The sequence below is a fragment of the Heliangelus exortis genome, chromosome 12 (assembly GCF_036169615.1).
Source record: "Heliangelus exortis chromosome 12, bHelExo1.hap1, whole genome shotgun sequence".
Classification (NCBI taxonomy): Eukaryota; Metazoa; Chordata; class Aves; order Apodiformes; family Trochilidae; genus Heliangelus; species Heliangelus exortis.
Genome location: NC_092433.1, coordinates 4370934 through 4385102, shown reverse-complemented (window position 1 = coordinate 4385102; position 14169 = coordinate 4370934). Strand labels below are relative to the sequence as shown.

Sequence of the window (14169 nt, the reverse complement as noted above, 5' to 3'; positions counted from 1 at the left end):
GGGGCGGAGAGGGGCGGGGCTTCCGCGGGCCGCGGGCGGCGATTGGTCGCGTCGCGCTCGTGCCGGCCGTTGCTAAGCGCCGGGCGCCCCTCCCCCAGGTACGTGCCCGCGCGGGGTCGCGCTCGCTCCGCGCCGCCCGCTCGGTGCGTCGGGGCCGCTGGCGGCGAGAGCCGGCGGGGAGCGGCCTCCGGGCCCGGCCGTCGCACGGTGAGCAGCTGTGGGGACTCGGGGAGCCGGCCTTGTGCCCGGTAGTGGCGGCGCGGGGATGGGCAGCACCTGCCGGGCCGACCTGCCCTTGGCCTACCGGGCGGGCCGGGCCGGGAACGGCGGCGCGGCCTGAGTTGAGGCGGCGGCGGCGAGCCCGGGGCCTCCCGGTGCGCGAGTAGCGGGGCGGCTCGGCCCGCCCCGCCGCCGCCTCAGCACCCGGCGCGCCCTCCGCGGCCTTGCCGGAGCCGGGCGCGGGCGGCGCCCCGGGCTGGCGGTGGGGTCCAGTCCGTGCCGGCCGCTTGTCCCACCCCGCCGCGGCTTTCCCGCCGCCCCCTGCCCGGCCGCTGCTCGGGCGACGGCCGGGGCATGGGTGGAAGCTGCGCCCGGAGGTGCCCTGCTGGGTCGGCCCTGCCGGCGGGCGGGAGGCGGAGTGGGCCCGGGGCTCCAAGGGATGGGGCCAGTCGGGCTGTATCGGGTGCGGCGTGGGGCTTCCCTGCAGCCGCTGGCGGGGGAGGTGGGAGCGGCCCCCGGGTCGGCGGTAGCGGCAGTCGGTCCCGGGACGTGCCGTGGGGTGTGCCGGAGTCTGTCTGGGCTGTCCGGGCTGGGCCCAGTGCGGGGCTCCGGTGGCTCTCCCCGGGACCGGCCGGGAGCTTTGCAGGTGTCTGGCGGGGGCGGGGGGTTCTGGGCGAGCATGGTGGGGCAGCCCCTGGGCCCTCACCCCTCTTCGAGATGGGCTCACGCAGGGAGCTCTGGGCTAAGCCCTCGTATCCCGGGGCACCACCCTGCAGGCACGCCTGAGAGCAGAGCCTGTTCCAGGCACCGCTGACCCACAGTTCAGCTTTTCAGTCAGTCAGTGCTTCGGCTGACTAAATACGGGTAAGTTTTGCTGAACAAAAAGGCATAAAAGCAGAATATTCCCTGGCCTCCCTGGCTCCTCAGAAGCAACAGGCTGTGGAGCAGCTCGCCCCGTGCCCGACCAGTCAGCAAGGATGTGCTTAGCCAGTTTTGCCACAGGTTTGCAGGCTGTAACCCCCCCGTGTGTGCTTTCAGAGCCTAACCTGGCCTGTGTTGCTGAGAGGAGGGGGATAGGAAGATGTAGGCAGGGCACAGTCACTCCCTGGGGTGGTGTGTCTCCCCTGGTTCTGGGACTTTTGGGTTCCTAGACTTGGGAAAATGGTATTTGCATCGCTTGCTTGTCCAAAATGAAATAAAATCCTCTCTTTTGTATGAAAAGACCAAATATTGACTAATCTGCTCTCAGCTCCTCTTCGTCAGGGGTTTCTTTCCCCTGCCTGCTGCTGTTAGAGGATGACTGCTAGCATCTCTTTCCTTGGGGATACTTGCCATCACAAAACTAGCCATTTAACTTTCTATATGGAATGCTGTGCCTTCCCATCCATAGCTTTACCGGTTCCTTACCTCTCTTCCAGAGTTTCTAGTTCAGCATAGGTCTCTTCACTGCCTGTCTCTATTCCGAGCATCCTAAACCACTTACTCATTCTTCCCGATGCTTGTCATTGCACTCTTCTATCCTAAATATAGGGTAGTATGCCAACAGGAGAAGCTTGAGAGCAAGCTGAAGTGCTGGGAACACCACTGTTTACTCAGAGGAGTAATCAGCAAAGCCTGGCTGATTCCGGGTCCTGCTGTCTTCTTGCTGCAGGAGTTTGTGTTCACTTCTTTGGGAGCTGGCACAAATTCTTTAATAACTAAAAGATGTAGACAGCACATGCTAGTTTAGAAATGCTCATTTCTTTCAGCATTGTGTAAAGTGGTAGTAAATCCTGCCTATATTGTTGGTACTAGGCCTGAAGAGTTGGCAAAAGCTCTGGGGCTGATACCAGTAAAGGTGTTCTGCAACTCACTCTGTTCCAGTAGGTTTTATATGATTTTTTTTTTTAACCTCAAGCAATCCTCTGCTTTTGGAAATGGCTGGTGCTCATTGCTGGCTCGAGTGCTGCATATCCACCTCTCTCTTCTCTCCTTTCTCCCTGCCTGGTGCCCTGGGCTTGGCTGCCACCAGAAGTGAAGGAGGATGTGTGGCAGGTAGAGTGAGACTTGTTGCCAGCTTCAGTGGTAAAGTGCATGGCTAGAAACGTCTCAGAGCTCTGACTGTAACTTATCTGGAGGAATTCTGATGTGCCTGGTCACAGAACTGTCCCCTGGCTGCAAGGGGATAAGCTTGGAGGGAACTCTGCATCCCTGCTGGTGAGTGTGCCAGCTGACAAGCATCAGAGGTGCTTTGCACTGAAAACCATTGTGTCCCACTTGGGCCTGGAAGAGAAGGGGACCTCATGGCTGCAGCAGCAAGGTCCTGTGGGAATTTTCACACTTTAGTGTGTGTGGCACAGGTGTGAGATGCTCCAGGGATGGTGTTGTCTTGTTTTTTCCATGTCCTGTGGTGAGATAAAATGAGAGATTGTCCTGGAGAGATGTCAGGGTGCTGTGCCAGCCTGGGGAGGAACTCCAGCTGATGGGAGTAAAACTGTCTGTCTGGTTTCAGCAGTGATATGACAGCTATCTGGAAGGTTTTATTGCAAGGATAGTTTTGGATGATGTCTGGCTTCCTGATGTTAGCTGAGGAATAGTATGGAGGATTTAATTCTAGTAATGATTAATTTCAATAAGGAAAATGCAAACTCTGGAATCTCCTTGGGCAAACAGGGGTCGTGTAAATAACTGCCTCTGGCATTCTTTGTGGTGCTTGCAGACTGTCTACCAATTACTTCTAGTCTCTTGCTGAATCAGTGGGAGGCTGTTGCTCCTTGAGCTCTGAGGACTTCAGCAGTGATTTGGGCAAAATACAAATAAACACAGTTGGATGGATTGACCTAACGTATCTGAGGTCTTGGTATGCTGAAAATGTTTGTTCTTAGGATGTTTGTGCAGTCTAGAGAGCTCTGTACCTTAAACCCTATTTGCAGAGAACCGTGACCATGCGTAACCCGTGAAAAATAAAGGATCAGCTCAAAGAATCTCTGCTTTTAGGGCTGGTTCTGTGAGGTTGGATGCTTGGAGCAAACTACTAAGGTGCTGCTGGATGGAAAGTTAACACATCAGCCTGCCTGACTGCATTAGGTATGTGCACTAAATAGTCTTGTTCCTGTTTGTTTATCTTCCTGCTCTCATCTGTTGTCTTATACTGTCTCCGGTTCAGCTTTCCTGGGGTAAAATTTTTAGCTTGCCATTGGGAAAGATGGCTATATATATTTGATGTCACTGCTTTTCTTTGTTGCTGCATTTTTCATGAGTGTCTCAGCTGATCTGCTGCTGCAGTGCTGTCCACAGGAGCTGATCCAGGTCCCCTGGACAGGTAGGTTTGCTCCCTTCCTGGTACAGGTGCCTGCTGGACCCATGAGCTGGTCACCTGGGACACCCAGCAAGCTGTCTGGGCTGTGAGGTGTGCTGGGTGTCTGATGATGAGGAGATAGGGCAGGGTGTCAGGCATGGCTTTGTTCAGGAGGTGGGAATTAGTGGGGACCTGTTCTGTTGGCAGTGACCTGCTTAGATGGGCAAGTGTGCCTTGTGCCACCCACAACTTGGGTGAAAACTGGAGCTTCTTGCCTGATGGTAGCTTCTGCCTGGGTTATTATCTGGGGTGTGAGTGGTACCAGGCACATGAGGAATGCATTCTTGTCCTGAGTGTCTTGTCCTGCTCAAGGTCACACAGCAGCGCTGGCTTCTGCGAGCCAGGCTTGATGCAGGCTAGGAAATTCCCTGGAATCTCTGCCAACAGTGGCAGTGCCAGACTTGTGGCTCTCCTGTATCCAGGATCTTGTCCCTGGGCAGCGTGCTGGGACCTGAGAGCTGGAGGGGCTGCTGAGCTACCTGTGCTCCCACAGCTCCTTGTGGTGGCCCTTGCATGTGTCCATCTGCAGAGAGCTCACAGCAGCCCCACCAAACACAACTGGTGTTCTGCCATGTGGCCTCCTGAGCTGTCACTGCTGGCAACATCCATCCCAGTGGCAGTGCCACCACCACCACCCCTGTGAGGCACCGTGAGCCACAGAGTGCAGTGCATGGGGTGGCTGAGCTGAGGGAAGGCTCTGCTTATGGAAGGGTGAGGTCTGACCTCTGGGCATGTGGTTGTGATGTTTGCAGTCTTCTCGCTGAGCTGTTTGGTTTGGGTTTTTTTCCCCTTGGGTTAACTTTGTGCAAATTAGTAACCTAAAGTGTCCATGGAAGGAACTTGTAAATGTCACAGCCAGATGGAGCCTGTCAACATCCTGGCAGTGCAGGTGGGGAGGAACCAAGGCCCAGGGTAGAGAAAGGAGAGGTGGACATGGTTACAGTGCTGGAGAGTGGTGGGTTAGTTCAGGACAAGCAGTTGCCTCAGCCAGCCTCATGGCTTGGTGTTCTTAAAAGGGCCCTTCTCTTTCCCTGCCCTCAGCTCTGCCCTCTTGCCTCCTCCCATATGCCAGCTGTGGTGCTGAGCTGATGCACTGGTGAACTAATCCTGCTAACTTGGCATAAAACTGTTCCTTTTTTCAGCTAGACCCTTTCTACACTGGCTTAGCAAAGTAATTGAGGGGGAGCTGGACCATCCTCAGAGGCAGGGAGCCATTGTGTCAGCAGAGCTCTCCCTTGGAACAGGTCTCTTAGCCAAAAGTGATGCTTTCTTCCTCAGTGTTGAGCTGTCCCCTGTGGTTTCACTGGCCTTCAGGTATCCTCTAGGCCTGAAGAGTAATTCTTGATGGGATTCAAAGCACATTTTCTCTGGCAGACCTTCACATGGGGCTTCAAAACAATGGTAGAACTTTCCCCAGCCTTGTAGGTAGGCAATGTTTGTCTTTGTTTTGGGTTTTCCTTTCCTTTAGACTCCTTGCCTCATCTGACCTCTAAAGTGATATCTGAATAAAGGTTCCCACTGATAACTTCTCCTTTTTTCCCCTTTTGTGTTGTGGTCTGACCACAGTTCTCAGCTGTGGCATTTGCCATCACTGCAACCCCAGACAAGGGGTTTTCTACTGTATTTTCTACTGTGCTTTCTGAGAAGGGCTCAATTCACAGATGGCTGCATGGGCAGCTTCAGAAATATTTTGTATCCTGCCTCCTTGGAGCTTTCCAACAAATTGGCTTAGAAGCTTTTTCAAGCAATTCTTGATTTTGCAAATGCTCCTCAGTAAGGACCTGATGAGCGGCATTCCTCCCCTCCCTCCTCAGGGGCTGAAAAACTGATTACGGGAGAGGTTTCAGTTTACTCAAGCATAGTTATAGGTCATGGGAGTGCTGAATGCATATTGGGGATGAACTCACACTGAGTCTTTTCTGGTTTTTGAACTAGATTGTACATTTAGACTTTGTAAAGCTTAATCTTCTGTGAAGTGTGTTCCTATAGGGCGGGGATTAGCATTCAGTAATTTTGATGAGTTTCCAGTAGCAGATACTGATCATTTTATATCAGTCCCAAGGGCTAGGGATTGATTTTTGGATGAGCTTGAGTAAGAAGAGGCTGGGTGATAGTTTGAACCAGCAGTTTTCTACTTGAGTGTTGAATTACAAGTGAATGTGAAGCGTTATGTCCCTGTCATAACTTCAGACTGTGACATGGAGGCTGTCTGTGCTGCTGCTCCCTCACTAGGGTGGCACTGCTTAGGCTTCTTCCCTCTGCCTTGTGCAAGATCAGACTCGGGATGGACTCTTCCAGGCTCTTGGGAAGTGTATCTTCCCAGAGATCCTGTGGGGTTCCCAAAGGATTTCCTTGTGGGTATGGCTTCTTTGGGACTTTTCAGTTACGGGCAAGAGGGACCAAGACTGGCAGACAAAAACACTCTTTCTTTAGTGCTCAGTGATTTGGCTGCTCAAATATTGCTTTAATCAAAATGGAAACAGTTGCTGAGTTTTTCCAATGTGACTTCTGTGCCTCTTCTGTGAGTTTACTCTCTGGAGCAGCCCTTCAGTACTGGTCTCTAGCTGAGAGTTTCCTCTCCAGCAAGGAAACGTTCCATGAGGGCCTCTCTAAATATTGCTGAAACAATGTGTAGAAATTTAAGGTGAGATCTTCTGTTGTCTTTGTGGCTGAGATTCCTACAGGAAAACCCTATGCAGTGTGGGCTTCTACGAGATGTGTAAGTGTGTATGGATACTGAATGCTGTGAACTCCCTTGTCCTCTAAGGCCAAGACCCTCCCTATAGAGCTGCTTCCTCTGAGGGTGAGTACTTTGCTTTTCCCAAAGTAAGGGATTCTTCTAGCAGATGGTTTGGCACTCATCTACAAATGGAGTTTGCCAGTGGAAAATCTTGGCATCAGGATTGCAGTGACGCAAATATTTGAGGCTGCAGTGATTCCCTGCCCATGTCCCTGAGACTTTCTAGTTAGGTCCTGACACCTGTGGTGTGCCTGAGCTCTCTCTGCTCTAGGAGCTGATTCCTGCATGACAGCCCATGTGTGGTGTTTTCCCATCCCAAAGGAAATATTTCCAGTGGAATTTTTATGATACTGCCTGAGGCCAGCATTGGAGAATATACGGTGGTTATTCTAAAACTCTGAATAAAACTCTTCAAGATCTTATTGGGAAGATATACAGTATCAGTGTAGCCCTACCTATTTTTCTCTAAAAATTAGACTTGTACCTCCAGAGATGCAGGGTAAAGACTGGTGGGAGGAATCTTTCTCTAGTATTTTTCCTAAAATTCAAACCTCCCTTGTTAATCTGCTCCTAAAATCTTCACCATCTTTCCTTTCTCCTGCATCCTGTCCAGTTAAGACATGTTGGAAAGTATTAATTACAGTAGTACTGCCAACAACTGAACTTGATAGGCATGAACAACCAACAAAATTAATTCATTAGTTCTCAGACTGAGTTCACATGAAGTTCTGCCATGGGGTGTTTGTGCACAGGATAGCTGTCATACGGGGTGCTCAGGGGTCCTGCAAGCCTTGGTGTGGTCACATCATGGATCTGCCCATCCTCTGTGGAATAAAGCATCAGGAAAAGGGCAGTAAATGGTATTTTATCTGGCTGGGCACTAACAGTGGTGGTGGCAGTATGTAATCCCCTAAATGGACTAACAGTCCCACATAATCTAATGTAAAGGTCTGTGCCATGGTGCTGTAGGTGTTTGCATTGTGTCAGTTCAGGTCCCCCAGAGTCAACTGTTTGTCCTCTGTGTGGGGCATTTGGTGCTTGCAGCAGTGTTGGTGAAGCCAGGGCTTTGTGTTTATCAGCATGCCAGCAGCCTTCTGCTGGCTGCTCTTTCTGGAAACATTTTATCACATCTTGGAATAAAGTGTTTGAATATCAAGGGTCAGCATTTAGAGACATAAGGAGTCTGATCTTCTGTGAATAAAGTTGCTGAGAATAAATACAAAACCCTTTCAGAAAGAATTGAGGAAGCTAAAGAAAGGTGTTGTAACCCTACTGCATGCAAAACCCTATGAGCACTGGGTTGTAAACTGCTTGTAAGAAAAGTATAAGAACAGGGTTTTGTAGCCTAGTGAAAACTTTGTAATCAAAGTGAATGTGAAAAAGGGCTCCATCTGCTACTGGCAAAGATGTAAAATTGCATATTGTGCACTTAAAGCACTGAGAAGGCAGCAGTATTCCCCTTCATGGTGATGGTGATAAGCTGGGATGAAAGTTCTGTGCAATTCTGTCTGCTTGAACGTGGCTGTGTGAAGCACTCTGTGATTACCTTGGCTAATTTAGGCGTGAGAAGGTTTGCTTAAAAGCCTCCATCATAGGTGGACAAGCTCCTGGAGCCTAGAAGCACGACTCCAGACCTGTGATGTGGTTCATTCACCACCCTCCCCTCAAACCAGTGTCCCAGCCCCTTATTCCTGGAAACTGGAACTTCCACTCTTCCTTCTTCCCACTCTGGTTCTCTGCTACTGCTCAAAGCCTGAAACATCCTAGTCCTTGGGTGCTCCTGTCTTCCCCCCTGCCCCAACAGAGCTGGAGTCAGGACCTGCAGGGACAGGTCAGGCCATGCATTGCTCACTGGCAGCTCCCAGGGGAGAGGTGTGGTGGTACTGTCCTGCCCTCACAGGAAGGATCTGTTTCCTGCAGGTCTCCCAGTGCTCTGTGCTTCATTCAGGCATCACCCAGCTCAGCTGCCTCTGACCCTTTTCTCTTCCCTGGTCTCCAGGCTCTTAAAGCTTCCCCCTGTAACTTTGTATAGCAAACTGAATCCTGTGGACTTGAGGAAAGCCATTTCTTTTAAATATGTTTTTCAGTTGAAAACCATTGCCTTAGTATGATGTTCCAGGAGATCATCTGAGGCAGCTTCTTCTCTGCTTCATAAAGGAAATCAGAACAGAGGAGGCAGTGAGATTTAGGATTTTATTTTTCCTGAAGTTAAGATTAAAGTAAGATCCTGCAAATAGGGGCAGTTCTGCCCTTTGTGCCTTGGCCACACATACCTGCATTTTGAGTTGGCTCAGATCCTGCTGGAAGCCCACCACCAGCACAAGGGAGAGCATGGAGAGCAAGTCTGAGTGCAGAGCTCTTTCCTCAGAGTGGTCTTTTGGACTGGTGAAGCATGTGGCTTGGTCACTTCAGCTGAGAGCCCGGGGAAGAGTGTTCCATGTGCTGAAGTCCTATTTTCTGGTCATATATGGGAATTCAGGCTGGCTGAGCTAACGCCCTAGGCAAGTGTTTAGGGCTGGGATTCTTCTTTAAGCAGTGACTTAAGATGATGATTCTTTGTGAGGTCTGTTTGGGACCAGCAGTCTCAGGATGTGCCAGCTGGAAAAGGTCAGCTGAAGATGGAAGCTGCCAGGGCACATGGCTGGATGTCTGGTTTGGAGTGAGGAAAAATCACCCTCAAGTATCAGTAGAAGCTGATGGCTCTGCTCAGCAGCCTGAGCTGATCTGTGAGCAGGCTTCCTTCTTTTCCTAGAGTGTCAGTGGCTGCTCTGGTTCACAGTGGACCCAGACATGTACAGGAGCTGTAAACCCACAGCTCTGCATCTCAACAGAGCAGAAAAGCTGTTTGCTCCCCATTAAGAGTGGAGGAAGAGGCTTGGTGGGGAAACTCAGTGACATAAATCTACTCTAAGGAGGTGAGCTTGAGGGACAGCTGGAGTAATTGAAGTGGCCAGTGTCCTCCTGTTGGGGCTTCTTGAGAGCAGCCAGCTGAACTGATTTGCACAGCACTTTTCCAGGCAAAGAGTTGTCCTGTTTAACTCACATCTCCTCAACGGAAAGGAATTGCCTCTGTCAGCAGGGTTGGGAAGTAATTTTTCTTCTTCAGGCTTGGTCGGGAGGAGTTTCCATTTGAACCGTTCTGGGTGTAACTAGTTAAAGATCCTTCTGGAGCAGAAACAACACAAAACATTGCTGCTCCCATCTAGGTGATGATCCTGAACAGAAGCACAGCCTGTTAGGGAAAATGGTGCTAGAGCAGCAGCTGATGCTGCCAAGCAGACTGCATTATTGTTCCATGTTTTTGTCTTAGGCTGCTCTCCTGGACTTGTACAAGTTGATGATTTGGAGGCCCTTTATGCAAGAAAGAGGTCTTGCAGCAGTGTCTGGTTCCATTTGCTGTTGGCAGGCTTCAGAGCAGTTTCTTGCATAGAAAAGTCACATGAGAAAAGCATTTAATGTATTTTTAGATGTCTTTTAAAGTGGCTTAGTAGCTGAAAAGAAGCCTGCTTCAGGTCACTTGCCTGCTTGCAGCAATTTGCCCAGAAGTGCTCAAGTGGACTATTCATGTGGAATAGATCCAGCCAGAGACTTCTGCTGTAGGGGAGTTGCTCTGCATGCCACCAGGATGCAGCTGCCTGTAGGAGGTGGCCCTCGTTGTCACTGTGTGCTACTTGGATGCTGGTTAGGACAATAGTGGGAAGTGAATGGGAGATGTCCAGCTGAAACCAGTTTAATTTATTTTTCCCTTTATCTTTTGGAACTGTTTGGATTTTCCTCGGTGACTCTGTACAGTGCTTTTGCATGGCACGGGTTTTTACAGGGTCCAGGCTTGGTGTGCTTGGCATCTTGGTTTGAGCTGGTGTTGCTGGCAGATGTCCTGTGTTCCCCTTGTGCTGGTGCAAGGGAAAAGAGAAGTGGTCTTGCAGGCCACACATCCAGCCAGGAAGCTGAGCCAGATGGAAACTTGCCTCTTCTTTGTCTCTTGCTGGGCTTCTTTAATGTATCAGTTCCCTCATCCACTTCTGTGTGCAACTGTGACACTTGTACCAGCACAAAGGGGAGAGAGGTGGAAACCCTTTTTCTGGAATTAACACCAACTTAAAAGGAGAGTGAAGCTGTCTGCTGTGCTGCAATGGGTCTTCCAGCAGGTCAGGGCACATCTGCCCTGGAAGGAAGAGTCAGGAAGAAGGCTCAGCCATTTCTTTCTCTATAAAAGGTTGAGTTTCCAAGTGTTTGTCACCATGGGAGAACACGTGCTGCTTGTGGGACCCGTGTTTCATGATCTCCTGAGATCTTTGTGGGCCATTGAATAGGAGGAAAAGTGCACTGGAGTAGGAAGGAAGCATGATGCACCACATTGCCTTGCGTCAGGGATGGGAGCATCATTGTGGTGCCTGTGCTGGGGGAAGTTAGTTCTGTGGAAGTATGAGCTGAAGTCCTGGGTTGCACGTACGAGGTGAGTTTATTGGCAGGTCAGTTACTCAGTGCTTGTCTGGTGGCTGGGGTGTTACACCAGTGCATCCCAGATAAGAAAAAAAAATTATTTGCAGGAGTCCTGCCCTTACAGAAAAAGCTAAAAGAATGGGAAGTGATGGCAGGTGAGGAGAGCAGGGGACTTGAGAGAAGCCTTATTTAAGAGCAGCAGTATTTATGCAACAGCTAACACAAAATATTAATGTAAATGACACAAGCTGTGATTTTTTTACCTTGAAGCATCTGGCAAGGTGATTCTTGGGTGATAGTGTGTAGGCAGGTGGGATGGGAAAGCTGGAATGTGCCAGATTACCCTGTTTGTTCTCTGAAATGGTTTTGACCATAAATGATGGAAGTCTGTGTATAATGAGAAGGAGGAGGCCAGACAATACCTGGACAGGTGCACTTTTTTCTCATTTATTTGCTAGGGTGCTTAATAATGGGAAGGAATACTTGTAGCTTTGCCATCTCTTGAGGTTTTTGACTCATGGTTTGCTTTAATCAAGCAAGGGAAACTTCAGGGACCCATGTAACAAATCTCACTAAAAGGTACCCTTGAATGTGGTGTAGGCATGTTTGAGGACATAATCTAAATTACAAATGTTGAGCTTCTCAATATGACCAGCTCAACTAAATATGTATTTAGAAAACAAATTTGGTTTTCTTGTCCCCTCCCCACCACAGAGGAGTGTGGCTTTGCTAAGAGCTCTTCTGCCATGTTTCTGCCTCTCACCCAAAGCCCCAAATCAGTGTTTAATTCATGCTTCCTCAAGCTGAGCCTGGGTTTCTGGAGATGAATTTTAATAGCGAAAGCAGAGCTGGCCCTGGGGCACTGTGTTTGTGGGTGTGTGCTGGCAAAGGTGGTCCCTGGGGGTGCCACAAAACACTAATCTGGCACTTAGGATGTCCAGGGTGGGTTAAAGCTGGGTGTGTGCTCTCAGGCTGGGTGAGGCAGGAGAGCACAGCAGCAGATGGATGGCTGCATGTGCTTCTGTCAGGACAAGATGGCCTTGTAGGGAGATGTGCCTCAGCCTGGGACCTTCCTGTCCCTCCTGGACCGGCTGCCGTCCATTTCTGGGAAGGCTCCAGGGGCTGGTGGCTCCTGTGAGCTTTGCCCACAGCACTGGGAACACCCAGGGTGCATTTTAGTGCACATATAAATACCAGCAGGTTTCAGATGCATTGCAGATTCAACTCTAGTCCTTTTTTAAGTCCGAGTCATAAATAGGTTGGTGCTTGCCTGTGGGACCAGCTGATCTGTCATTAGAAATGCTGTAATGAATAAACTCTGTTGTGGTGACTTTCCTGCAGTGCTGCTCTCCTAGGTCTTGTTTTTCTCTTCTCTTCAGGCCTGAGCATTGCAGGTGCCAGGTGAGGCATATTAATTATTATTCCCAGGCTTAAGCCCTGGGAAAAAAAGTTTAATGCAGCAGAACTTGCTATGAAGAGATGTTTATTGCTGCAAACCAGACCAGCCACAGTCTCTGCTCCTTTCCATGCAGACTCTGGTTGTGCTCACTCTGCTTCCCAGGGAGCCCGTCCTGGCTGTGGCATGGCTTTGTGCTGTGTTTCATGGTTAATGCTCTTTGGAATAAGTGTAATTTAAGAAGAGTCCAGCCAAGAAAGAGCACAAGATGTAATTCCAGTGGAGGTTTTTGGATTTTTTTTTTTTTTTTTTTTATTATTAGGAGGACAGTTGTTTCTATTAAAGGGAATTGGCAGACCCTGGCCTTTAGCCCTGAGGTGGCAGAGGAGCTTTGAGGGCGCTTCCCTGTCCCTTTGCTGTGAGGCTGAGGGGATTTTCTGAACTCCAAACAGTGCAGAGCTCAAATCAAGATGTTCCTTGCACGTCTGGTATTTTTATAGTTAACCTGTGAAGCTTTTGTGTACGAAGCAGAGGTCCTGGGAAGGGATGAGAAGCTATTTTTACTCCATCACAAATAGGGCTTGGCATGTTTATTTTAGACTCGAGCCACTCAGGCCAGTGTGGGGGTTTTTTATAGTCTTCTTCTGTTACTATCAGATTAAAAAATAAACTTGAACTCTGGAAATCACAGGAAAATAGGGTGCCCCGGTGTTCTTGTCAGTGAGGCTCTGAGGAAGCAGCAGGGAGGAGTTGGTGGCGTTGCCAGTGTCATGCAGCCGGACACAGGGTCTCCTGTGTGTCAGGAGAGGTTTTCTGAGCCACCAGCTGAAGATGGACTGTGTGCCCTTCTGTTGCATTAACTGCCCTGCTGGGAAGCACTTGCCCCTTGCTGGATTTCACAGTCCCTAGAGGAGCTCTGGAGAGGAAGGGCAGAGCTTGGCCATGAGGTGAGCAATTCTGCAGCAGGTTGCTTGCCACCTCCTGCTCCACAGAAGATTTGAGTTGCCAGGTTGCCAGCATAGCTTTGAATCTTTGAATTTTTTTCTTTTTCTTTCTTTTTTTTTTTTTTTTCTGTGGAGAAGTTCACCAGGCAGCAGGAGGTGAAATTAATGAGACTGGCTCATTTTCCTGCTGCCACCAAAGTCTGAAAGAGGGAGGATGTAGGTCAGTCCTGCTGGCAGAGCAGGAGGACACGAGGTGGCCATGTCCCCAGCCCCGTGTGTCCTGCTCTGCTCTTGCTGACGTGGTGTGGCAAAGGAGTGTCCCTTTAATTGCAGGTGTGCTTTACACTGCCACTTCAAACTTATAAGCTCTTTATCCCTGTTTATTATTAGAAGCTATTAAAAGTGTGGCCAATGATGCGTTCCCACTGTGGTGGTGGCAGCGTGCACGGTTTTCAGCGGTTGCTCACAGCCTCTTCGTGTCGGGTGCTGCACAAATGTGTAATGCAAGTGGCTCAGACTGCATCTGCCCACACAGGCTTAACAGAGCACTTTTGGTTATCCCAGACACCTAGACAACAGATAGCCCCAGCCCTGGCTGGGAGATCCCAGCAGAGCCCCTGGGCTGATCCAGCCCCTGTAGGGTGCAGGCTGGAGACGTAGCTGTTCCGAGAGACTGCGGTGTTAATTGTAAAGCAGCACTTGACCAAGAAACTAGCAGAGTTATTGACTACTTAATTGATGCACTAAAACCCATGGCTGATAGTAATTTACAGTCAGAGCCTTTTCTGGACTCTTACAGCTCTAAGCCAGTAATTATTACTGCTAAATCTGATGAATTGTGCTACTCTTGAATTGCAAATGTTGCCTTTACCTCCCATGCCGTTTTGTGCCTGGGTGTGAGTCCATCCTGCTTTGCCCTCCATGGCAAGTCTTCTGGACACAACTGGAGTCTGGCAGGCTGTCCAGGGGGGTTCCCTGCCATCATGGGGGTTCAGTCTGCACACTGGGGTGAAGGCTGGCCCAGTGTGTCCCTGCTCCTACCATAAGCAGATTGACCCTCCTTTGTTCTTAATATGACACCTTATTCTCT

At 50.0% G+C, this 14169-nt stretch overlaps 1 protein-coding gene across 5 annotated transcripts in view; it reads left to right on the top strand.

The window, feature by feature from the left end:
• Positions 1–60: 60 nt before the first annotated feature.
• DAG1 (dystroglycan 1) overlaps positions 61–14169 on the top strand; it is a 51413-nt gene continuing 37304 nt past the window's right edge. The window contains exons 1-3 of one of the 5 annotated variants that reach the window (XM_071755561.1): positions 61–207; positions 3196–3285; positions 6241–6359. The gene's annotated coding sequence lies outside the window, so the exon portion shown is untranslated. Of the gene's footprint in view, positions 208–995; positions 1084–3195; positions 3286–6230; positions 6360–14169 lie in introns of those variants that run through there. The other 4 variants (XM_071755560.1, XM_071755559.1, XM_071755562.1 and 1 more) reach the window with 4 other exon arrangements.